The sequence below is a fragment of the Cuculus canorus genome, chromosome 26 (genome assembly GCF_017976375.1).
Source record: "Cuculus canorus isolate bCucCan1 chromosome 26, bCucCan1.pri, whole genome shotgun sequence".
NCBI classification, from domain to species: domain Eukaryota; kingdom Metazoa; phylum Chordata; class Aves; order Cuculiformes; family Cuculidae; genus Cuculus; species Cuculus canorus.
The window spans coordinates 711,217-736,929 of record NC_071426.1 but is presented as its reverse complement, the minus strand read 5'-3'; the positions used below and the strand labels follow the sequence as shown (position 1 = coordinate 736,929).

General features: G+C 42.5%; 2 long non-coding RNA genes across 3 annotated transcripts in view; one reads left to right on the top strand and one right to left on the bottom strand.

The window, feature by feature from the left end:
* LOC128849211 (uncharacterized) overlaps window positions 1-19,188 on the bottom strand; it is a 118,968-nt gene extending 99,780 nt beyond the window's left edge. Inside the window, exons 1-3 of one of the 2 annotated variants that reach the window (XR_008447206.1) lie at window positions 19,074-19,188; window positions 17,607-17,723; window positions 16,217-16,384 (exon numbers count right to left, since the gene is read on the bottom strand). This is a non-coding gene — a long non-coding RNA (uncharacterized LOC128849211). The remainder of the gene's footprint in view (window positions 1-16,216; window positions 16,385-17,606; window positions 17,724-19,073) is intronic. The other variant, XR_008447205.1, reaches the window with a different exon arrangement.
* A 114-nt stretch (window positions 19,189-19,302) lies between these two features.
* Window positions 19,303-25,713, top strand: part of LOC128849209 (uncharacterized) — a 60,659-nt gene continuing 54,248 nt past the window's right edge. The window contains exon 1 of the long non-coding RNA XR_008447200.1: window positions 19,303-19,383. This is a non-coding gene — a long non-coding RNA (uncharacterized LOC128849209). The remainder of the gene's footprint in view (window positions 19,384-25,713) is intronic.

Genomic DNA, 25,713 nt, shown 5'->3' with positions numbered 1-25,713 from the left:
ACATCTGCCAGATAGCCCAACTTACTAACAGTCTGAGCTCATTTATCCTGCAGGTGAAAGATGAGCTGTTTCTGACACAGGAAAGGGCACTTCCTCACTGCTAGGCGAGTTTTACTAACCTAGCACTCAAACACATGTAAATATAATACAGCATTCCCATAAGCCATCCCTTAGAGAGACTATGGGAGACCAGATGTGTACCTGAACTGAGACTTAAATTTACCCAGGTTACTGGCTTTGATTCTCCCATTCCTGAAGGCCCCCCTCACATATCTCCCTGTACCAAAAGAAATCTCTGCAGAGTTACCACGACTACAAGCCGACGTCTTGCAGAATAGCATTTTGTCTTAGAGCTTTGAAAATCCTTTTCTGCCCAGGACATCTGCTAAGGACAGAGATCTCCACAGATGGCTTCCTAGTATCTGTCCTCCTAGACACTGAAAGGACACAACACCTAAACAACCCATCTCTTCTGCTTTCATCTGAAAGCTCTCACATAAACGTTAAGTGGCCAAAACCGAGCATCAAACAAACTTACACTTACAGTTTGTTTGTATCTCAATTCACCACTATATTAGGTTTTTATCCTGAGGTTCCATAGCATAATTCTTATTTATTTCCTGTTTTCCTCCTCAAATCTAGACTTATTGTCCCCTTACGAGTCACTTGCTCTTTTTAATTTTGCAATTCATTCTCAACAGCTGTGAAAAATTGTCCTCAATATAAAGTAACTGCCTCTAAAGTTATCCACAAATCCATCAACATCTTGGCTAGTATGCAAATAACTTAGTCTTCCTTCCTGCATTGTGTTTAGAGAGAAATGTTGGGTTGAGGTCACAGCCATTTTTCTGCCAACACCAGGCAGAAGTGGGTATGGGGTACGCCAGGGCAGGGGAAGTCTACATAGGACAAATCCAGCTTTAAGGTAGTATGTATACAGCAGACTTTGCACATTTTTTGTTCTATAGCAGGCACTTGACCCAGTGTCCTCTAGAACCACCTCTGCTGACTGCAGCAGGTTCTGGCTTGAGTCCCAGGATCCTACAGAGAATAAACACTTCTTGAAGCCCAATTTTGCAAGCTCATGAGGTGTAGCTGGATTAGATTGGCTTTGGAAGAAGAATTGAATATTAACTGAACTAAACGCGACTTCAGTAACTAAAGCGTTAAGCAGGATTAGAAGCAAGGCATACGACTTGCTAATTGCAACTGTTTAAGGACAAGTTCAAACTACTCAAATATAGATAGACTTCTGCCTCAGGCCAGTCTAAAACCAACTGCAGGGAAGCCTTCACACCATAAGAAGTGAAATAAGACAATGCTTCTCCTCCAAATTGTCTCTGAATATTCAGGTTGAACAACATGCACTAGATGCTGTGCTCCTAAGCCCCTCCCGTACCCTTGGACTTGTCCCTCTTAGTATTTGAGCTAAGAGTTAACACCACATCACTTAAGAAAAGAGAGGGAGGGCTAGACCCCTAAGATTTCAAAATCAGCTGCTGAGTCTGAGCACATTTTGGAAGGCTGAAACAAGAGGCCAAGCGTCCAGAGATGTTGGTTCTGAAAGGCATTCAGATTCTACGACGCAAGCTCAAGATGTTGGATGATATCTCTTTTGCAAGTCCAACCCTAAGTTCTGCCAAAACCTGACTCTGCATACCTGCTAGAGAATCTCACGGAGGGTATCTCTTAGGGCATTGCATGCTTCCAGCAGGATCTGTGTGCGTGTACAAGTGCACAGTGATCTATGAGACCAAGGCACATAATCGGACCAACAGTTCAGTCTGTTGATATATTAGTGTAATACTCTGGATGATGCAGGAGTATCAGAACAGGCCCATCTGATAACATGTACAAGTAATTCATCACCAGAATGAGTTGCTTCAATGATGGATTGCTCAGGGAAAAAAGAACACACCATCTAAGTTTGGGGGGATGGGGGGGGCGGGGGGCGGGGGGCGGAGAAACAGGTCCAGCAAGAGAAAAACTGTTTATTTCTAGGGTAGAATATTCACAGAACCTAAAGGGCTTCCTTGTCACCAAAACATCAGCACCATGCAAAAATGCATGACGTATATTCCCTTCCCTCTTCATTCCCAAACCCAGGAACAAATGTAGTTGGAACAAAAGCAGTTTCATTTCATATGCACTAGAACCACAAACCTGAGTGCTGCTTTCAAAAATCATATTGAGAATCTCCTCAGATTTCCAAGTGTGGGATCTGCAGTTTAAGCACTTTACAACTTTGCAGATTAAAATAAACTCAATTAAGTGTTTTTTAATTTCTTATTCTGTATTGATTTCCTTCTTTCTTTTGGCTTTTTGAGCCTATTTAATTTAGTCCAAACTAATCCAGTTGGCTAGTGGGAGGAACAGAAGGGAGGGGAGAAGAGCCTCTTCCCCAATAAATCCAGAGTGGCTCACATTCTCTAATATCTGCTGTACATAAGTTCTTTGTATTTGCAGAGATGACAGTACAGTGTAATGAGAAATGATTTTGAAGTAGTAATTTAAACCCTATACAATAATGACACCAAGAGATAAATAATTAATGATTTTTTTTCTGTGCTTTTCATATTGAGGAGTCTCCAGACTCCTTGCAATCTTTATAACTGACAAGAATCAATTCACTCAGCATTCACACGTATCCATCTAAATGGAACACAAACCCAGCTAAAGAACATGTTAAACACAGCAGAAGAAGCTTGGGCTGGAAGTGAAGAGCATTCCACAGCAGAGGCAGCTTCAGGGACACAGGAGACATTTGGCTAAACTGGAACTCGGCTGGAACTCAGGGTTAACTCAGGTTAATTCTGCATATTTGTGAAAGGTGCCACTGAGGGGTTTAAAATCCCTCAGTTTGTCTTACTGCTGTCCTGATGTAAGTAAGCTGGTAAAGAAAATGGGAGCATCCACACTGTTAGTCAGAAGGCCAAATAAGGTGAATTTAACATCACTTACTGGCTTTCAAAGCAATGAAAACAGATACTACTTTCAGTCTCCTAAAGGAGCTGAGCACTTGCAACTTTTAAGCTACAAGCTGGAACCACTCACCACCATGGCAATCAGGACTCTATAACAAGCCTTCTTCCTCAAGCCACTCTTCCAGTTCAGGAGCACGTGGCTGTCTTCTGAATATCCACCATCCAACTGCAACCCAAAGCCAGCCTGCTGCTCTGCAAGCCTAACACAGCATAGAACAGTGACAGCACTAGCAATCATTCCCTTTATGAACCTGCACACAAGAAAGGAACACACCAAGTTACACAACCTAAAAAGAAGAAGACTTGTTTTTGAAGTGATTGCCATAAAATATTTCATGCTTCCCTCCCAACCACCTTTTTTTCATGCTTGGAGAGGCAATAATTTCATTAAGTGATTAAGTGCTTTTATTCCTCTGACTCATAGTTCATAAGACATACGAGCATGAATTTCAATTAGTGTTTCTTACAGTGGAAGTGGAATAAGGAAAACATTCCTGAGCAATGTAGAAAGGGTGAGCTAAACAGTCCTTAGTACCCCTGGTGTAAATCAGCAGCAACGCTGGAACCAGCTGGAATATTTGGATGTAGAGATAGTACAATGCTAGAGAAGAGCTCAGCATGTCCAACCTCCCATTGCTCAAACAGCTTTACTAAACGACAGATTTAACATTTCAGTGTCTGTCAGAACCAAAAACCTTCACTTCAAGGGAGTTTTAGGGCAGCTACGTGCTCAGTTCTAAAGGAAAACCAGTCCTGAGCAGGACCCTAACACCTACTTAGTCCCTACAGCCTTTGCACTGACACTGCCTCAAGATGCTCTTCGGAAACATCCCCTTTCCACTAAGGCAAAAAAACCCTGCTTTTAAGAGTAACACCACTGCAGCTGTAAGAACAGTCAGAAGCCCAGCACCTCTAAAAATCACCTTGTCCACCGATCATTTTCTTTCCAAGAACAGTCTCCTTTAACACCTTACCCTACCACTGGCTGCTGAGGGATGAGAGCATGCTTGCATAAAGCAGCTAATATCATCCCATTATCACATGCTTTCTGCCCAGCCCAGGGTTCATTCTCAGCTTCACAAGCAATGGTACTGTCCTCCAAGCTGAAAATGCACCTCATAGCTACTGTATTTCTCTAGAAACACTTGGTCTAATCTTAAAATCTTGGTACCCCTCACTTGTTGGGTAAAGGTGGCAACAGGGTAAGGACACCAAGGCTATTCTGAACTAGACAACTATTGCCATAATGAAGTGCCGTGGATAAACTTTCATCATAACAGTTCATTGTTTTACCTTTATCTCCTCAAAATAAAATGGAGTCAACCAGTTACTTTCCTGGAAAACATACAGCTTCCAGGAAATAAACACTCAGTCTCTGGATGTTAAAAAAAAAGAAAGCTTTAATGACCACATCATTTTGTCTTTTCCTTGATGAATCTATACACCATTCCAATTTACTGGACATGGACATTCATGGAAGTGCACAGCAGTCTTTTCTCCTGTGCTTATTTATTACCTGGATCAAACAGTTGCAGAAGGTTAAAGGAAGAGTGGTGAGTGCTTAGAGAAATCAGCTGGACACCATATACTGTGTTTGTGACGCTTTGATTGCCTTCAAGGCAAGGCCTTTGGGGATATAACTGTAATAAATAAGCACCATCTATTTCATTTTCTAAAATGCCTGTCCAATTTCTGGAAGAAACTCTCCCTCAGTGGAACCAAGGCTCTTCTACCAGGCACAGAGAAATAAGCCCTCAGTCAGATTTGGCTGCCAGAGCCCCACAGGAGTCAGAGGAAACATTCCAGTTACTCCTGAAGTTCCAACTCCAAATGACAAAGCAGCAGGGGAGTTGGTGACAGTTTCATTTGAGTCTGTAGTTAAATGGCAGTCAGCTCCTAACCGCACAGGTCCTTATATTACACTGAAGCCAGAACTGACAGTAGATTTTCCTGTCACTGTACCAGACTAATCGTAACCGTAAGGCCACCCGCCACTGAAAGGTCATGTAATAGCAAGGAGGAAAGAGTTTGAGAGGACAGATGCTGTAGCAGAAAAGACTCAGAAAAGGACACTTGTGTCAGAGGAGACAGAAAAGAGACTACACAGCTGCGGCATAGTTTGCCGAATACATAAACTCCCAAGGATGCTCATTTCTTTCATGTCTATGAGCAGAAAGAGCTGCAGAGGGGGAAAAATAAACCCACAGACCTATCGCTCCAATAGCTTTTCAAGCATGCAATGGATGAAATCAGAGAAGCTTCTCGAGTGACAGCAGAGAAAGTTTTGCCTTGTAATTAAGTATTTGTCAGATGGTTTAACATAGCTTTGTTAACCACAAAACACTGGGGACCTTCAACAAGATACATCCAGCCAGATAAACTGTTCTGTCTCCTCAGTGTTGTCTCAGCATTATCTTGGGTCTATTTTCAAAGGTCAGACTGGCAGAAAACCTGAGCCTGGCCAAGAGTTCCCTCAAATCAAGTTAACTTTTTCCCATATTTCACTGAGCTTTGAGCTGTGAACTGCAAAGCACAGAGCATTAAACCTTCTCCAAACTAATAGCCACTGACAACTGACCCTAACCTGTTTTCACACCTACAGTAGCAGCATACAGACCACTACAGCATCTCAGTTCAGAATCAGAGATTCTTGACCACTGGCAGGAGATGCACCCTTTGACAACAGGTTTTGCAGAACATAGATAAAATGAGCTTTACTAAAATCCACGCAGGAGCGGATGAGACCTTCTCAACACTATACTCAGCCTTGATCTACAAGGTCCTTGTTGATCTACAACATCCACATCATGTCAGTGAGGCTCAGCTTCCAGTTCTTTGGGACAGAGAAATAAGTCAGACAATGGTTATGTCTCCAGCATGGGATTACCCATTCCTTAGTTTGATCTGCTGTCTGTTCACTTTTCCTTTTGACTTGTGAATGAGAACAGCATGGGTGAGGGCCACTGCTATCGACTGCCGCCGATTCATTTTCATCCCTGTGTTGATTTCATACTGATCAGTGAGCCAAAACAGTTATTTAAATTCTGCTGCAGCAAAATGATCCCTAATGCTTCTGTTCTGACGTTTTAAAAGAATCCAGATCTCCTGCCTCCCCTTGCGATTTCGTTGCACTGCTCAGTGAAGCCATTACGTATTTCATAAGGCTGATCCAGACCTTCTCCCAAGGGCCCTGTTGTGACACTTCACAAAAAACAGTAGCAGCAAGGGAGTTCAGAATGAAAGCTGTAGTCTAACAAGATGAATATTAACTCAAAAGTCAAATTTAGGAACATTATCCCTGTCTTGTGTATGCAGGATTTCAGGATGGAAAGATTAAGGTTCTTAGCCTTTTTGCATTGCTAAGGAGATGTCAAATTCTAGAATTAAACCCTAGTACCTTATCCAGTATCTTGAAGGAAAGGAACTTCTTTCCATTTACACCGATGCCTAGCATATACGATCTCTCAGACTCTGCCCAGAACCACTGTTACGGTGGCACGACACCAACAGCTTCAGCTAAATACAGCTTCTCTATCCCTCCTTCCCTGGGCAGAACCATCGTGAGCTACTGTTTGGGCTTTCATCTGCCAGGAGTGAAAATTCTTCTCTCCCAGGGCACTGGCAGAGATTTAGCTGTTTCCCGACCAAGCCAGGAGTTGAATGTGCCCCAATAAATATTCTTCAGTTGTCCAGAGTAATTATTTGTGATAAAGGCCAAATACATGATTGTGACGAGGATGTCCTTACAAGTTTACATGGCCTGTAAAACTGTCAGGGCAAATGTCTTTCTACATTTTCATACTTCAGCTCGAGCTAACAATTCAGGGAATTAGCTTGAGTAATATTGATGAAGACCCTGATCACTGGACTGACCTTCCTCTACCCATAACACTGCTGAACAGTTCTTTTAAGGGTTTCCTCCAGTGAATGTGAAGCTATGGTAAACACATGATCTGAGGTAAGCTCAGCACAAGGGATCTGCTGAGACCCCCAGCTGCTACAGTAAAACGAGCATTAGAAAAAAGTATAGGAATCTTTGAATGCAGCTCTCATGACAGCACAAGGACAGCCCAGAGACCATGGTTTAGTCTCAGAACTGTGACAGCACAAGCTCTGGCAACAAATCCGTCTGCCCCTACCACCTCTTCTTCTGAAAACACACCTCCAGCCAGATCCCAGCCTGCACATCCCACTCACAGCCAAAAGGAAACACGCAATGTAGCTGGGTTCTTGAAATACCACCACATTTGTCACGCTGGTGGTTTTGACAATATGGACACCCTTCAAATCAAAAGGTCTTTATAATGATCAAAACTATTCACATCATCACACAACAATTGTCATAAGAAAATCGCACTTGATCTTTACTGACCTGGGCTAAACTGACATCAGCATCAAATCAACTCCATTTTGCAGTAGCACAACATGAACCAAGGATACTAGGAAGGAAAAATATAATTTCCTACTCTTTCTAGAACGAGGAGAGTGTAATATCCCTGTGCCTGTTCATTACCTGCAGTCTGTTGTACCAGCAATAATTCAAGGTAATATAGCTAGGACCTTTTATTACACAGTCTGTTGAACGGCCAGCAGTTCAGGGTTAACAGGTTATATACCTGTATCTGTTTATTATGCAGTCTGCTGTACTACAAATTAAATTGCTTTTACTTTCTATGTACAAAAGGACCGGGATTTTACATCTTCAAGCCAAATACCACATCTTTCAGAAGAAAAATTCATCTCCTCTTGGGCCATCCCCTGTTTTCCCAACACATACTTTCTCTACACCAGACATGCCTGCTAACTGCTGCTTCTGAAAAGAGCGCTCCATGTAGCCATGGTCTCCTTTCTGACAGCTCTGTGGATTTGCTGGCTTAAAGCAACATCTTGTCTTCTTGTATCACACCATCACAATCAAAATGCAGACACGGAATGAATATTTGATGTTATGAGGCAGCAAAGGACCAGCAACACAAAGCTCCTTGCTTCAAAGAAAGCATCTTTGTGCAAAGCATGTTTCAGCCACAACTCCTTCCTTCCTGCTCTGTGTTGTTAGAAGTTTATCTCAGCCTAGTGTAGGAGTGGAATGAACTAAACATACGATGACAATGCATCACTAAGTAACCCAAGGACCTGGCACATCCCAGCAAGAAACAGAAATAAATCTTCGGCAATCCTGCCTTCACATTCACCTGCTGGATTTGACGTTTTCCAAGACCTATCTCAAACATTAAGTCTCATCACAACTGCTCTTCACAGTTGCTTACCAGAAAGGGACACTTGCAATAGTCACTATCAAACTTAAAACATACAAGAACAGCAGTTTTGTACTGTGCCTCTGCTGCAGCCTAGGGACTGCACTTTTGGCTTTTCCATTAATTTAGACATATAGAACTGAAAGGCAATATAATGCCAGCAAGTACTCTGTGTTATTAGCCCTTACACAAAAAGACTATAAAAAAACAAGTTCCCTGAAGCCATTTTGAGGGTTTAGGTAGGACTTCAAAGGCAGACTAGCACTGTATTAACTCAGAAGGGTAAGTTTTGCTTCTCAAGGGAAGAGATAGGAGCATCAGTACTCACCAGTACATACACTAAAAATTTAAACTGAGCAGGATTCCACCCTTAGAACCCAGGGATCTCTCTGATGATAATTTTCATTCAAAGCCAGCTCATTCCAGTCACATCAAATAGGTAGGAACAAATTAAGTACAATCATGTAAAAGTAGAATTAGTCCAAAATTACCTTTCCCCCTTCCAACTTACACTAATTTTGTACCTGTTACTACATATTCAATTCCAAGTTTTCATAGCCATAAAGAACTGGTGCTGGAAGGGATTAACTTCTTGTTCTGCTAATAGAGCAATTTTCCACCTGCCACTAAAGATCAAGGCAGGTGGTGTTCGTAGCAAGGGTTACATATCAAGAAGTGGGATTTGGCACAGGCTGCAGGATATGGCATTTACCTGTGAGCTGTCATCTGTGTTCTACAGGCAAAAGACCCTGTCGCAAAGCAATTCACCTGGGGGTCAGTCTCCCACTACACTAGAGATGGAACAAAACTTGGGAGTCCCAAGTCATCATGCCAGCTGGAAGCTAAAGCTTGCAGTGAGATTAGAGGAGCAGCTTCACTGGGAAGGGTGAGCTGAGTCAGAGGTTTACCAGTTCCACTACCAGAAAGACATGCTGCTCCTCTCCCTTTAGTTTTTGCTGCTTATCCCCACCAGCTCCAAACCCAGCTGGCTTCTCCCAGTCAATCCATTCCACTCAAGTCAGACTTGTTCCTTTTTTTCCCTGGGCTAGAACACAGATACACTTTTGCCTGAGCCACTGCAAGACAGCAAATGAAACTCTAGAAGCAAAGGAAGTAACCTCTTTGCTATCTCCTCTCAGCTGCTATGAAGGATCACCTGGCTCCGAAAGTTGTAGTGGTATTACTACGCCACACAGCAAGCTCAGTACTTGCACTAATGTCTACCCACAGGTTAAACCACCCTTAATTTTTCTCAGACTATACAATGTTAAACAGCAGCATCTGTTCTTCCAGCATTTGGAAGGCAGCATCTTTAACAGTACTTCATTTTAAGGAGGGAAGGATCCGTCTCTCCTTTGGCAGCATCTGCTTGTCTGTGAAATGTTTATATAGACAAATATTCTTGGCTTGCTCAAAGCATATTAAGGATCCTTAAGGCATTTTCAAGGCTGAAAAACTGCATCTCTGCCTCAGTTTCCTCTCCTCTAAAACAGGACAGCAGCATTCTTTCTTTCACGTCCCTTTATTCATCGAGGGGTAGGACCTAGCGTAATGGTGCTTTCATTTCAAAGACTTTAGTCATTAATCCTGTACAAATAAAGCTCTGTGCAATTCCAGACCAATGCCTGGCAGACTCATTCCAGATAGCATATCTCCTCCTAATGCCTCACCTCTATGTTCTCCCTGGCCTGCACTGTAGATAGTCCTTTAAAAGCAATCAGCCCTGGTGAGCTCCTTTGCCTCCTCAGGAATGCAGCTGGGTTATGAGCAAGCAGTTCTATCTATATGGAAATGCAGATTTCAAATATATCCATCCTAGTAATCAAATTCAGAGGAAACAATCCCTTAATATGGAGCTAATAAAAGTTGATTTTAAGTCAGCCTGAAGCTGTAAGCAATAAGAAGCAGATTTATAATGGCAGCTTTCATTATTGCTGTTTTTGTTCTTTACAGCATATACTACCATAAAGCTATTGGTCAGCTTGCTACTGAATTTACCTGTATTCCCTAATCTCACTTAGCTCAAACCATGTTTCTTCTTCTATTCAGATGACTCTCAATCTGCCTGCCCACACACAGAGGTTGAGTAAATCATGGCAGCTTAACTTACAGCAATAATTAGATGGATAGGAAGCAAGGGATCCAGCCTTTTCCCTCCCCACCTCCTTCCCTTTCACATGCTTGCAAACACACATGCCTGGTGCTGCGAGAACAGGGAAGTGCCGCCTTTAGATGAGACAACTTCAGGATGAAAAAACAGTCTGTTAAAGGAGATGAAAATATAGAAGGTCCTGTGACTTAATATGGTCAGGGTAAATTTCCCCCCTTCCTCCCTCGGAGCTTTAACTGTAGTGAGAGTATCTGTCATTAGAAATTAAGAGAATCATCTTCAGTGGTCTAAGGAGATGCTTCCATAAAACCAGAGGACACTTCAGTGAGGCAGACTTGATGGCCAGCAAAGCCCAGCAGCTTACCAAGTGGAAGCCAGCTGAGGAACACAGTACATATTCAAAAGACACAGAGAAATCAAGCCAGATCATCCCCACTGGAACCAGTCTGGCAAAGTATGCAAGAAATAAGCATACTTCCACCTCAGTAATCTCCAGAGGATTAAGTCATCTTTATTAAATCCTTTCTGGGCCAGTGTTATCCATGGTAAACACACCATTTAAAATAAAAGTCACCACAAATTATTTTGACCTTTTATGAAAGAGACCCTGCTACCACAAAACAACTGCTGGATGATTACACTCTAATATCTCCACCTACCATCTATTCAGATAAGCATTATCCATAAAATTCACTACATGACTGAAAACAATTAGTGTCAATCATTAGCAGGCTTGGATTCCAACAGAATCTTTTTTCAAGATGAGAGTGCACAAGGCTGCACATCAGTTAAGCTCCTAGCTCTAACAAATTAATGATATTTTCCTGCAGCAAAACAAAACTACAGACACAACTATAAGCTTATTTAAATCAAGACAGATCACCCTAAATAACAAACCAGTCCACACAGGGCTTTCCTCCCTTCAATCAGTTTGTGGCAGAGAAAAGCAGTGAAGCGTTTCTGTAGAGCATACACAGATTTACTGCTGGCGAGATGCAGGTGAGCCTCAAATTCTCCAGGGCTTGTCCACTGCATCCACGTGCAGACAGTTAAAACAAGATCCCTCCATTCTAACCCTCCATAACAGTTACCTGGGACTGCAGAGGACCAGATCTTTCGTACCCAAGCCTGCCCAGGTCATTCCATTTTACCTAGAGGACTGGCATTTATCTGACAGACAGGAACTTGAGCATATCATAGGGGTATCCCTGGAGAAATTTAGAACCAATTCAGAAGTGTTAGGGTTGCACTCCTTGCAGCAGCAGTAGAATCAGACCCTCCGTCTCCAAGGCCATCAATCTTCTTTTACTGCCATTAAATGCACTTGAAGGGAATCCCCTGGAAGAGGTGAGACCATCCAGAGTTTCAGCCCGCTTTAACACAAAGGTGGGCTGCCATTAATAACATCAGACATGCTTCTCAATAAAATATCTTCCCTCTCTGAGCAGTGTAACCAAAACAAAACACTTCTTTGGCACAAAGGTGAAGCGCGAAACCCCCAAATCTTAGAGCAAGTCATTCATAATTGCAAAAAAAGTCCAGCAGCCAGCAATCACTATACTATGCCATGTGAACAAAGATATAAAACTAAATACGTAGTGAAACTTCATTTTTCCTGCTAAACGAAAGCCTGTGTCTGTTTGTCAGCTGTGGCTGAAGAGATCTTTCACTGATATTGTGATATATAAAAACAGAAGAGGCCATATCCTGCATTGTAATTGGCAATTTAAAAGAAATCAAGTTGTGATTTCAAGGCTTACATTGCAATACCAGTGATTAGAGGAGACTGGATAGGAACCCGAGACTACCAGCAGTAGAACTCCTCACTTGATTCCCAAGAACAACTCCAAAAGCAAATTAGATACAGCCAAGCCTATCCATCCAATTAGGGCAGCTTCAGGAAAGCTTTCTTTTTCTCAATTGGATCTGATCATGCACTAAGAATAAATCAGGGCTACAATGAATGGAAATCATTTGGTGGCATTGTGGAAGACTGTCTTTAAGAGCTACATAGAGGTAGAATAAAGAGGCCTTCATTGGTTCTAGCTGTATCCAAGGGCTGAATGACTGTCAGTCTCCATATGGACCTGTTGGAATACTCTGTACAAAACAGATTTTTTTTTTTTTCTCAGTGCCTACTTCAGTTAGATGGGTTCAGCATGGCTTTGACCAGGTCTTTTGGGGAAAAAAAAGAAGCTAAGTGTTATGGCACTTTAACACAGAAAAGGCTTTTCTTTAAAAGAAATTACCATTACAAAATTCACTTCAGAGTTGAATTCAAAGCATTTCAAATTCAGCTAAGACTTTAGGGCTGGTCAAAACCTGAAGCAGTCTTAGGTCCATGCAGTTTTGCTCTTTTCATCCCCAAAACGACTTTGCAAAATGAACCATGAACCAAGATAGTCATCACTGTTTCAGGAGAAGCAAGACACTTGCGTGGCTGGGACTGGAATGCAGCCTTGCTCTCAAGAAGTTTAGCTGTCCAGAGCTTTTAATCTGTCCAAAGCACATTCCATTAAACCACACTGTATGCAGGTCTGAACAATGACACCATACACAAAGCACCAGGAACAGCCCTAAGCAGCCAGTCCAAGCTGGAGCACACAGATATTCCCATGGTGAGGCCCAGGGGATCCATAGTTATCACATCAGCCTTTGGATTCCTCTACCTTACAGCTGTGCTTAACTACCAGAGAGAGCAACAGGTTTACAGTGATGCTGTTCATCATTCCTGAAGTGTACAGAGCTAGCGGTAGATTCTTTTGAGTTTATGTCGAGTACAAACACACTGTACTTATTTCTAATATTTCCTGATGCTGCACAGCTCTGCAGGATTTTCCCCTGGGAACAAAATAGCTAGGTACATTTCAGAAACATCAGGCTCCCCAGGGGAACAGCACCTCTGACAAATATTAAACAGTATTTTCTCTTGGCAGCATGTGTTAAGTGCAAGTTTATCCACAGCATAACGTGAGCTTTTGTGCGTGACTCCTATGTGATGCTCTAAAAAAGGATACAGAACAAGAAGTTCCTGTGGTTACCAATGTTAACAACACCCATGATTTTTCAAGGGATGAGGTGAACAGAATTGCAGCAGTCACTTATTCCTAAGTGAAGAGCAGTTGCCCAAACTCCTAGCAACAGTTATTTCAGAGTAAGAGTTTACCATGTAGAAAAGGAAACAGCAGACTTCAGATTAAGCTTCCAGCCAACATCTCTCATGAAGTATTCACTCCAGATCCCTGCTGGGAACACTCTCAATATTACTCTCTCCCTAACAGGGCTGCTTATTCCCCAGACATACACACACATTGTTAAAAACCCAGGTAAGAGAGCAGTAAACAGACCCATACTTTTTTGTTTACAGATATTTGGTCTCCAGTGCTTAAAGAAGACAAAATTGCCTGTAATAATTATCAAGAAAGTTCTCAAGATAATTAACAAAGCTGACATGGCAACCAAACCCAAAGAGGCAACTCCCCCAGCTCCAACATGAAATTAATGTATCATTTCTGCCCTTTCACCATTACAGTAAGAAAAATCCTGTGAGTCAGGGCAGTAGGGTCACCTCCATGACTTCATTGCAGGCAGATCATCAATAAACCATTTGCTGCACAAGGTATGTTTATTTTGTCAATGTGCTGGTTCCTGTTTTGCCAAGGAGTTCCAAATCAATACAAACTATTGAGACTCCCAACCTGCTTCAACCTCATGATTATTTCTGTCATGTAGCAAAAAAAATATCAGTGCAATTAAGCTGCTAGAACATCTTCTCTCATCTTAACTCAGGATAAGTATCAAGGAGGTGGAGGAAATCTCTTTAGAGCCAAGACCTGGCACACTCAAGAGCACCACCTCCAGTATCTTTACCGCTCAACACAAACTCTTCCTCACTGTCTCAGCCTCCTGCATTCTCAAAGTTGTCCACAACTCAGGAAACCTTGGCATTTTTGCATGCCAGCTGGCACGATTTTCTAGTGGTGAGGGCTGCCCCAGAAGTAAATGCAGGCTGGATAAAGACAGGATATGGTTACCTACATCACAATTCAGCATTAACATCTGATTTTGAAGTAAACACAAGGCCCACAGGTGCCCACGTTTTTGACAGCACAGTTATGCGCACCGAGTTCTCCCAGCGTGCAGAAGACCTTTCATTCCAGCAAAATTCAGAACTCCAGAGACTAAGCCTTAGAGGAACACACGTCCATTTCTGTCCTCTGGCAACATTTAAGTCACCAGTTTTGCAGTGTGGCTGCTGTAATCAGACTTTTCTTTTACGGGCTCCTATTTTTCTCATTATTGCCTAACAGGACTCTGTTCCACCCAGTACAGATGATCCTACAGTCCCTTACTAAGCACTCGACAACAGGTAAAACTTGACTTTGGGTATAAACACAGCAAGCAGATTCATATTCTGTGACTGCTCATTTAAGACAGGGTAATAAAAGCCTGTTCACTTAGAGCAAGGCAAGCCATTCTTCACTGAATGCACAAAAAAAACCCCACACACTTCCTTTATTGTTCTTCATTAGAAATACAAGTGGCTTTAAAAAAACAAAAGCTTTCAGTCTAAGAGTCTGGCAGGATTACTAAATAAGGGATACATTTTAATAGAGGAGTTGTCAGCATGACCCCTTCTTTCACAAAATAGATATGACGAAAGGCAACATTCTCCCCACCCCTTATTGCACCTCAGAAGAATGATTCCTCCCCATCCCCTAAACTGACATTGCTTCATATAAATCAATCTCCTATCACAGCCAAGAGAGGACAAACAAGACAGAAAGAAAATCTCCTCAGCATCTCTTTATAATCAGTATCAAGCCTGATTACTTGTACACTCATTTAAGATAAGGTTTCCTAGCAACTTCAGGGATTTGTAATTAACATAGGACTTTGAGAAGGACTGACTGCTTTTTACATCCCTGGTTTTACCTCCAAGATAAAAGCATGGACTAACAGTTATAAAACTGATATCAAAATCAAACATCTTGGAAGATGTACGATATTTTAAAACTAGAGGCTCCTTCAGGTGGCAAAACTGACTCTTAAAAATGAAATTTTAAGAGTCATCAGCCGATTCTACTCTCACATCATGGTAAAACCTTGATGGGCTGTTTCACAGGCACCTCTGTGATTTAGATAGGTCAAGGAGATTTGAACATTAAATCCCTGATACCAATGCAGTTTCAGCACCATAAGAGTCAAAATTAGATTTTTCTTTTTTTCTGTGATAGCTAGAACCTGTAAGACAGACAAGACACTCTTTTCCTAGACTCAAGTATTACAGCTTTTGTGCTTTACTGCTTTGTACTACCAATAACAATGAACTAAAATATTCATGCACTATCATCACTCTAATGCCTACAAGGACAGAAGACAAAGTCACTAGCCATCATACTACTGAAAGGAGCCAAAAGTTATCTGCAGAGTTACTCAGTTTAGTTTTATGATTATCGACACCGGTAGCACTAAATCCTAACTGGTCAGCTACAAAACTTATGGTGAAAAGCATGAAACACCCATAAGTGTCATCCTAGAGGTAAATCTATGTTACATGTACAGAACTAAAACCTTACTAAATAAGACAAATGCCCCCCCCAGCCTCTGAACAGCTCACTGCATTAAGGAAATATAAAACTGTCTCCAACTATGACAAATTCTTCACACAGCTTCAGCCACACAGCTGGAGCCCCCACCTTCCTCTCTCTTTCCTGGCCTGCACTGAAAGGAACAAGCCCATTGTAATGCTAGGGCAAGTCAAGAGCTAATCTCAGAGGGACAGAAGGAAAGCAATGTATTGGTGAAGAAAAAATATAGGAGAAATCTCAGCTTGACAAGCAATTGAAGACAATGGTTCCACTTACAAGACAACAGAGGACCCTCTGTGTAACTGCTTTGCTCCTTTTGGAAAGTCACAGCCTTGGATTAGGGGAGATGCAGTTGAAGTTACAGCAGAATGAAGACAACCATCCACATGTGAAGCACCTGTGGCTGTCAGAGGACAAAAGGGAAGCAGATTTTCCACACCACATCTGGAAACAGTCAAGTAACACAGGTCAAACAATCAGGTAGAGTATATGGTAAAGGTACCAGCATTAGATAAACTGTAATCTACCACTACCATTGAAGTTACAGCAATTGATTTTTTGTACTAACAAATTGAGCTGCCAATGTGCACTTGCAGCTCAAAGCCAACCATATCCTGGGCTGCATCCAAAGCAGCGTGACCAGAAAATTGGGGGAAGGGATTCTGCCCCTCTGAGACCTCCAACCTAGCCAACCTGATCCAGTGGGAAGTGCCCCTGCCCATGGCAAGGTGGCTGGAACTGAATGTGCTTTAAGGTCCCTTCCAACTCAAGCCATTCTATGAAATCAGACAGAGAAAAGCCTGAATATGCACAGTCCAAGCTTTTGCTCCTGTATGATGAGTATGGCCCCTCCCTCATCCCTCTGTATGTGTCGCCACAAGCAGTGACAGGAACAGTCCTCTTTACTGCACACTCTATGCCTTGGTCACAGACAGTTCCCCTCAAACAAGATAATCACCTGCCATCTTCACTTCATCTAAAAGTCATTCACAACTGATCCATAACTCTTACATCAAAGCCTCCTCTAGTTCATTGGAAACTCACCTTCTATGAACAAGACATACACCTATTCAGTGTAAGCAAATAAAACCAAAAAATCATACCCTGCCAGAGTTCTGCATTAATGTCAGGTTAAGGAGCTGCTCTGAGCCACAGCTCACTTCTTTCCACCCTCCACACAAGCAGAGTTGTGGTGCTAAGGGTGTTGATTGGAAACAGCTGAAAGCATTTAACAAAGCATTTCACCCCACTAAAAAGGTGCTCGGGCAGAACTAAACACTAAAGGAATGGTTTACTTTGCCTTAAAGAAAACATTTGCATACTGATATTAAGTTCTGAAATGCCAATTCTGGAACATTACGCTAATAGTAGCATACAAGCCAAGGCTGTATCTGAAATAAAAATATTACTGAAACAAAAATACTACCATTTAACCACAAAAACACATTAAGTGTTTCTTCTTGCCCGATCTTTGAAGTGAACTTTAAGTTTGAAATAAACTAAGAGTCAGCAGAAAGGAAACTATGCAGATAAAATAAAACATAACTAGCAGTTACATTTGGAACTTCCCTCAGTTTGAGCATTTTTGGGTTGTCATTTCAGAGGTCCCTTCCCGTTAAACTAGCAAATTTCCACAATGATGAAAGTCTCTCCACAGCAAACTCACCTGCAGATTTTACTGCTTTAAATCACTTCTCCATAAGCTCAAGTGGCAAAACCCAGCAATAATCAAACACTTTTTTCCTCCTTTCAGGAACTGCTATAGACATGGGGTCAATTAGGACTGGCAAAACAAAAAAAAGACAGGTAAAAATCAAAGTGACAACTCGAACTTGGGACCATATTAAAGCATGAGATAAAGCTCAGGTGTGACAAGATACTAAATAACCTGCTCGTCCGAGATCTCTTCCACATCTTTAGCTTGATCTTTGCTGTTCATATAGAGCAGGCTGCAAAGGTCAGGAAATATCAGACAGAGAAACGAGCTCTTGCAATCTCTACTATTCCCGGGACACAGGGAAAAGGAAGCATCTTTCTGCAGTCTCTGGCACAACAAGCTTTTCAATAGTCAGCTTAGACATTTGAGTAACTTTAAATCCCTGTTGCATAGCCTTTGAGTTGCATAACCTTTGTATTGACAGTAGGTTTTCAAGGTTGTTCTGAGGGGTTTTATTCCCTCTCCCCTCCACATAAGCTACCTGCATAGCTTTACTGCTAAAAGGATGCCAACACTACTCAGTGTTAGAAATTGAGACAGCAAAGCCTATTGCTTCTTTCAGAATAAGAGCAGGGAGAAATTATTCTTTTCTGCCAAAGGAGGAAAATAAGAATTTCAGACAAGACTCATCACTCAGAGCCCTCTTGGCCTCATTTAGAGCAGGGAAGAACTCCAGGACAGGATTAAACATGCCCTGAAGCCACACTAAGGCATAACACAGCACAGCCATCATTCCTATTTCAGGAGCATCCAAATACTGTACTTTTTAAACAGGAACCACTTTTTAAGCCAGTAAAAACCCCTCGGTTCTCAAATCCCTTATTTTTGTCACTACTTACTGAACCATCTAGAAACCTGTGAAGGAACAGAGCCAAGCATTACCACAAGCCAACATTACCCAAACACACCAACACTCTTCTCCAGCTGGGAAGAGGCTCCCTGTCCATTACTACAAAGGGAGACCCCAGCAATAGATATATTTTAACTTGTGCAAAACTCAGCAGCTTTTCTGCTTTAATACTTCATTCACCACCATTATTTAAAATACTCCCTCTCTTTTTTTTCAGGATACAGGGTTTAAACACGAGTGGAAACAAGGAGTTCCTGCTCAGGGGCTGCCACCCTGCACAGTCCCACCTTCTTCCCTCATTTCAGGAGCCCTCGCTCAGGGTTTTGGCCCTCGTGCTCCTCCACAAAGAGCTCAACCTATTCAGGGGCCTAAATTTCAATTCATTTTTTTTTTTTAAGGAGTTGTTTCCCCCCTTCAAGAACTACGCATCTCATAGAAAACAGTCAAGCAGCACTCTCTGCAAAATGACTAAAGCAAATTAAATGGCTGAAACAAAAACTTAAGCCCATCCTCACAACCTATGCCACCAAATTTTAGAGAAGGAGGTTGTTGTGCCAGGTACAAACCTGCTCGGAGAGAGCTGCCCTCAACGCCCTCAGGGCACCATCACCTCCCCAAGCGGCCTCGGCCCCGACCCGCACCCCACACGGCCTCCATGAGACACAACTCCCACAAAGGAGCCCCTTCCTGCCCTTTCCGGCCTTATATCGCCGCCCTCCTGCCCAGCAGCCCCTGCACAGCACCGCCCTCAAACGAGCCCCACCCCGCACCACCATAAAACCCCATCAGAGCAGCGTGGTCGGCCCTAGGGGCGGTTGTTAGCTCTCGTTGGTCTGTGGTGCTGTTGAGACATTCATTGTTCCTCGTTAGTCACAGGTATTTGTGGCCTTATTTCCTTTTCTGGTGTGGTTGCTACACCCTCTTGTTTTCTTATTTCCTTAAACCTTTGCCCTCGAGGTTTAGATGCTTCTCTTGGGGGTCCTTAGAGTCATTGAGTGGCTTAGAGTGGAAAAGATCTCAAAGCCTGTCGAGTTCCACCCATTGTATGGGCTGCAAGAGACCTCAAAACTCATCCAGTTCCACCCCCTGCCATGGGCAGGGACACCTCCTGCTGGATCAGGGGCTCCAAACCCCATCCAACCTGGCCTGGAACTCCTCCAGGGATGGGGCAGCCACTGCTCTGGGCACCCTGGGCCACTGCTTTCTCTCCCTAAGGTCTCATCTCAGTGTCTCTTTCATCTGAAAACTGTCCCCACTTATTCTACTCCTACGCTTCCTTTTCTGGAGCCCCTTGAAGTGCTGGAAGCTGCTTTAAGATCTCCCTGGAGCTTTCTCTTCTCCAGGCTGAACAAGCCCAGTTCTCTCAGCCCGTTCTCCTATGGGAGAGGCTCTGCTCCCCCTTCTTGGTGGGGTTGTGCTTGGAGGGTTTGGTTAAGCAGTGCTGGCAGAGGCAGCGCCCTGGCTGCTCCTCCAAGGGGATGAGCACAGACCTGGGGTCCTGCTGCTAAGTGGGGGCAAAGCCCTGGTGCAAAGCACAAGGGCTTACAGGAGGCTGAATTTCTGCCCTTGGCAGTACTTAAGCCCAGGCTGCTCCTTTCTGCCTCTGGTTTTTAGTCCTTGGCTGACCTCAGCCGCTGCTCCCACACAGCGGAAGAAATCTCAATCAGAAGCCAAGCATCAGGGCTCAGGCTCATCTCTCTGCTTTCCCTTGAGTGCCAAGAGGGCACAGAAGGGGGGGGGGAAAAAACACTCTCGGGCATTAAAAAATGTTATTTTCTTGCTCTTTGGGCCCTTCTAATGTATTATTTTATCTGATTTGCTCCTTTTATTGTGCTGTAACCTGGTGTGCTTCTCAGCATCAAAGAACACTGCTTTATTGTGACATTTTCAAATCAAAACTATGTGGCAGTAATCACTTCCCAGTGTTCATTTAGCTTGGCAGCATTTATGTGTCCCAGGGAGAAGGGGGGAAGGAAAAAAACACCCAACTCTGCATAGAACTCGTGCTTTGAGCAAAACTCTATGATGATTATTTAGCAAACAAGCTCCTGTATTAGAATGGCAGAGAGGAAGATTGCATATCCAGACTAAATTACACTTTACAGGGAGATGGCATAGAATGGCTTTCTGCTTAGGTTATGCTTAAATTATAGCTGTTGCTAAAGCGAACAGCTCATAGTTTATATGTGAATTTGAATTATGCATCCAGCAGGCAGTGTGTTTATGAAAAAAACAAGTCAAGTCAATAGATTGCTAAATTGCAACCACATTTGTAAAGGACAAAAATGGCTGTGGTAGTAGGGCATCAAAAATCAACCACAAACATGCATTATTTGCACTCTTAAAAGAAACAGTTTGGCTCTTGAACGCCCCAGGTATCATTGCCAGTGATAAAACTGTAACTGGGTAAGTTCTGGACTCGTGAGAGTTTAATATTTCATTTGCGACCTTCAATGCCTTAAAGTTGCCTCCTGCTTTGGAAAGGTGTGTTCATAAATGTATGGAGTGGGGTGGTGGATGGTTTAGGATGTTTTCTGGAGGTGATACTGTAGTAAGAAGCTTTGTTCATTTGGATCAAGTAGTGGAGGTAAACACTGTTTGGAGGTTGATGGGTTGCACAGACTGAAGGTCGTGTTTTGAGAATGGGCTTGATAATTCGAGAACGTGGGTCCATGGAGTGTTGTGGAGCACCTCAGGGTTAGACTGCACGTATGCACTTACTTTGTATGTGAAGGTGCATAAAACGTTAAGAGATTTGTTGTTTGAATTTAGATGTGACAGCTGGGACAGGTCTTCTGATCTGTGCAGTCTACCTCTTTGCGTGGGTTTTGATCTCAACAGTAAAGAAGGTGGATACAGTTCAGTCCGTGTCTGTAAGACTATGCAAAGAAAGTCATCACTGCTGTGAATTGTGGCTCAGGAAGATCATCTGCGCACTCCTAATCTAGCAGTGGTGACCCCTTCGGGGGTGTGAGCCAGGTGGGAAGGTCAAGTACCCCCAGGGAGCTGTTGGCTGAGCCAGGACATCCTGGAAGATATTTCCTTACTCTGTTACTAAAATGCGGTTTAGACTTCCAGTACCAAGAGTATGTGCTGAGCAAGTCTTCCATAAGCTTATAATGCCTAAGTGTTCCAGTGGACATAAAGGTAACCCTCAACAGTGTATCCCTCTCACTTGAAACCATTTCTCTGTTTCCTAATATTGTTTTTCTTGCTGTCGTTTAATAAAACTGGGCATTTTTTCCCTATTCCAAGAAAATTTTCCTTATTTTTTCTTTTGTTGTTAGTGTGAGTGGAACATATAAAGTCTCTAATGAAGATCGAAGTAGTATTGGTCTAGTGGTTTTAGCACTACAAAGGGAGAGATGGAAAAGACAAACAAGACAGAGGCTTTCTCTGCTGTTGAAGAGGAATCATATGAAGCAGAGTCCTAGAAGAGACCGTGTGTGTTCCTGTACTGTATATTTACTGTGCTCTGTCTAATTGCTTTTAATTGGGAGTACAAGCCTTAAATTTGTGATTCAATAACTCTAATGTTAGGATTGTCAGGACATCTCTCCTCAACAGCCTTTTTATTAGAACTGAAGTAAAAAGATAATGCAAGATGCAGTCAAGCGTTTTCTCTGTAACATTTCAAACTGTCACTTAAAATGTACAAACATTCCTGAGCAAGGGAGATTTTTTTCCTACTCCCACCCTTTTATTCAGTTGTGATAACTCCCCGAACGGTACCTTTGACAAATGAACATGGTTTCTGACTTGTGATCAAAACCACAAGAGAACTCAGTCAGTTCCTCCCCTTGTCTCACCCTTCTCCTCCCTTTCTTGTACAATTCCAGCCCTCTGAAAGTCAAATCTAATGCTCTCGCTAAGAGACAGTCGCTATCAAATGATTACTTATTTATGCTTTAATTTAGTTAATGCTTTATCACCCCAGGAACAGTTTGAACCTAGGGAAAAACTGATGGAAATATATAGGAAAACTGTAACCTGTAAACCAAGATGTGGAGAGATGGGAATATAATTGGTGTACAGTGACACGCTGCAAGGCTGCAGAGCTGCTCAACAGCTGAAAATGTGAAGGTGCATCCCAAGACTTCTAAAAGCTCATTATTAGCTTTAAACCCAGACTGTTTTAAAAGGACTTTAAGAAGGAGGACTTTAAGAATGGTTATATAGATCTTCAGTGTTGCTCTTGATGCTAAAGCCTTGAAGGCAAGGACAAGAAATAGAAGTGGTATGCTGCCCTAAATGTTTTCTTCTACTGAAATGCAAGAAACTGCCTTGGAACTCTTAGGGATGTCAACATGATGCAGAAGGTATTTTTTCCTGTCTGTAAGGACCAGCTTCATAGAAGGTGCTTATGAGAGAGGAGTTGCAGCTGCCTAGCAGGAAAGGAAAGAAAATGGAAAATTGAAAGCATGTGTAAATTGTGAGGAGTAGTATGGTGTAATTGGTACAATGGTAGAAACTGAAATGCATTAGGTCTCTCAAGCATGTGAATGTGCAAGGTACTTCACAAATTCTAGAGTAGTAAGTTCCTTTTCATTAAAAAGGGATGACAAGAAGCTAAATAAAAAGAGGAAAAATGGATGAGTAGTAACACATAATAACTACTGCTGCTGTACCTGAGGGAAGACTTCTCCCTCCAACTTAGACACATTCTGTTTACATCCTTAAGAGGCCAAAATGTCTTTCTGATTTCATAGAGTCATGAAATGGTTTAGGCTGGAAGGAACCTTAAAACTCAACTAGTTCCAACCCCTCTGCTATGGTTGCTCTATTACAAATCCAGACAATACAAATGTAATTGGTGTGTCTCCCAGTAGCTGTGGCACCTCGTGTACCAAAAGTATCTGTTATATGCCTGCCTTACTGAAGTAAGTGGAGGCAGGATTAAGGGGAGCTTGTATTCAGCTTCACTAAGGAGCCAGAGTATGAGAACATCTGCCCGCAAGCTGCACCACGGTGAGGTTTCCAGAGCTCTTACATCTTAATTGGCCTAGAATGGAACACCAGAGAATAGGTCAGAGGGACAGAGCTATTTGTCAGACTTATTACTAACACCGGGCAGGTTTAGTGTGTAGTCCTCTTGGGGAGGAAACATGTTCTTTACTGAGTGTGGGAGAGAGCAAAGAGATGGAGCTGGGCAGTAAATCTAGAGATAAATGACTTGTGAAGATGGAAGCAGCCCATAACTTGCCCATGCATAGCAGAGAAAGGTTGAGATAAATAAGAGGATATTTTCTTTCTAAGAAAAAAAGTAGAAACTGGGAGAAATATGTGGAGGAAATGTAGGATGGCATCTCAGCAGGCTGTGACAAAAGGGTACTTAGTGCAACTGAGCATTAAGAATGACTAGAAGGGGAAATTAATCCTTTGTTGTGCTGTGTGGAGCTCTAGGCAGCCAAATAAGATGCAGGAGTCCATGTCTGGAGGTCATGGAATGTTTAGTTTGTGGAAGTGAATCTTGGACTGCCATTCAGGAGGGTTGGGTATAGTTCCTGGGTTTCCCCAGGTCTGGGTCAGCTGGGGAGGAACGCAGAAGTGCTGTCTGCCACGTGCCCCACCGATGAACTAGTTTCTATCTTTCCTGAAAGAACAAAATCTCAGCAGTCCTGCTGTGTGAGTGTTGGTCCCGGTGCCTTCAGCAGCAAGTGAAGTTTGAGCTTCTGGAGCAACAGGGGCTGATTTTTGGGGAGAACCTAGCTTTTAGTGAAGCACAAATCGAAATAAAGGTGGATTGGTCTGAGTGCGGGATAGGACATAAGCAGTACCTTACAAAGAAAAACACTTGGGATTCTGGTATTAGAGCTTGTGAAGAATTTTATCCTCAGCTCCTTATTTTTCTTGTTGTAGTTCAGAGTTTGCCTGTCATGAAGTTACCAGTGAAGAATTAAGTCCAAGGTGCTTGTTGTATAAGCCAAGGTGATGTTTCAAGGTGCAGTTGTGTTATGATTCATAGTCTCTTGCTCCCAGATGTTGTGGAAAAAATGACATATTGTCATTAAATGAACATGTGCAGATGTGCGGCGTACTGCAACTGCCAAAATGCAATTGGGAACTGCCAGAAAATGTTGCATTAAGATATAATTTTTTTCGTCTCTTACCAGAAGGGTCTCCTGGAGAACTTCCATCAAAAGGTTAAGAAATTTATTTAGAAGAGTAATCAATCAGTTTTAATGTACGGCACCAAACACAAGGAAGCCAAAAACCTCTTTGGCCTTTCTTGATTCTGCTATGTGACAAACAATAAAACCCAGTAATCTAATTATTCCTTCTTTACTTTTTCTTTGAGGTATAAAAATACCAACATGAAGAAGGGGGGGAAGTAAGGAAGGGCCCGTAATTGTTTTACAGAAGCTATTAAAATAAGCTTAATGAATAGGTATTAATATCTGGTTAGGGCTGCTCTGACCTCCTGTCTTACAGGTCCTATTTATGTCTTGTTTGATGAAAGTTCTCTGCGACTGCGAAGTAAAAGGGCAAACTGATTTATGAACAAGACTTATTGTTGCACTGGCAGATTTGTATAATGAGAAATATATTAAATCTAATGAAGGGAAAGTGTGCCTTTCCAAGGCAGTAACTTTCCACCATGATGAAGTGATTCAATATCCCTCCATGGATTAATTTAGATGATGCGGGAAGGCATGCAGCCACTGGTGCAGCCTCTTGCGCTAATGACAAACATTAAGCAAACTTGAGTATTTGTTTTCTATTTTAAGTTGTGGTGATAGCAAGAAGAGGTTCACTAAGTGATACGCTAATAAGTCCTCCAACGCCAGTGTCCCTGGTGATTGTGTTGGAAGAAGATGCATCAAAGTCTCTTGTCATTTCATACAGGGGAACATCATGCCTTATTCCCTTTGACGAGAATTGATTGTAGGATGTCTTTTTTTTCAGCCACCAGCCTCTACCCATTAAAACTGAGCCTCCAGCCCATTAGTCGTGTTTAGTCCTTAACGCTTCAGTTTAGGCTGGGAAGGCAAGGTGAGATTTGTCGCTGGCAGTACATTATGGTAAGAAATGTGCAAGAAGCAGCACCATGAAGAGAATTCAGAGCCAATGTTTTCAGAGCAGATATTTCCTTATCTAGGGATAACTACTCTAAGGCTGGAGACACTTCACTTTCTGAACAGGAGTGTGTTCCACCTTATCTCTGTGAGCTTTGTAAATCAGCGTAGCTCCATTACCTTCAGGTTA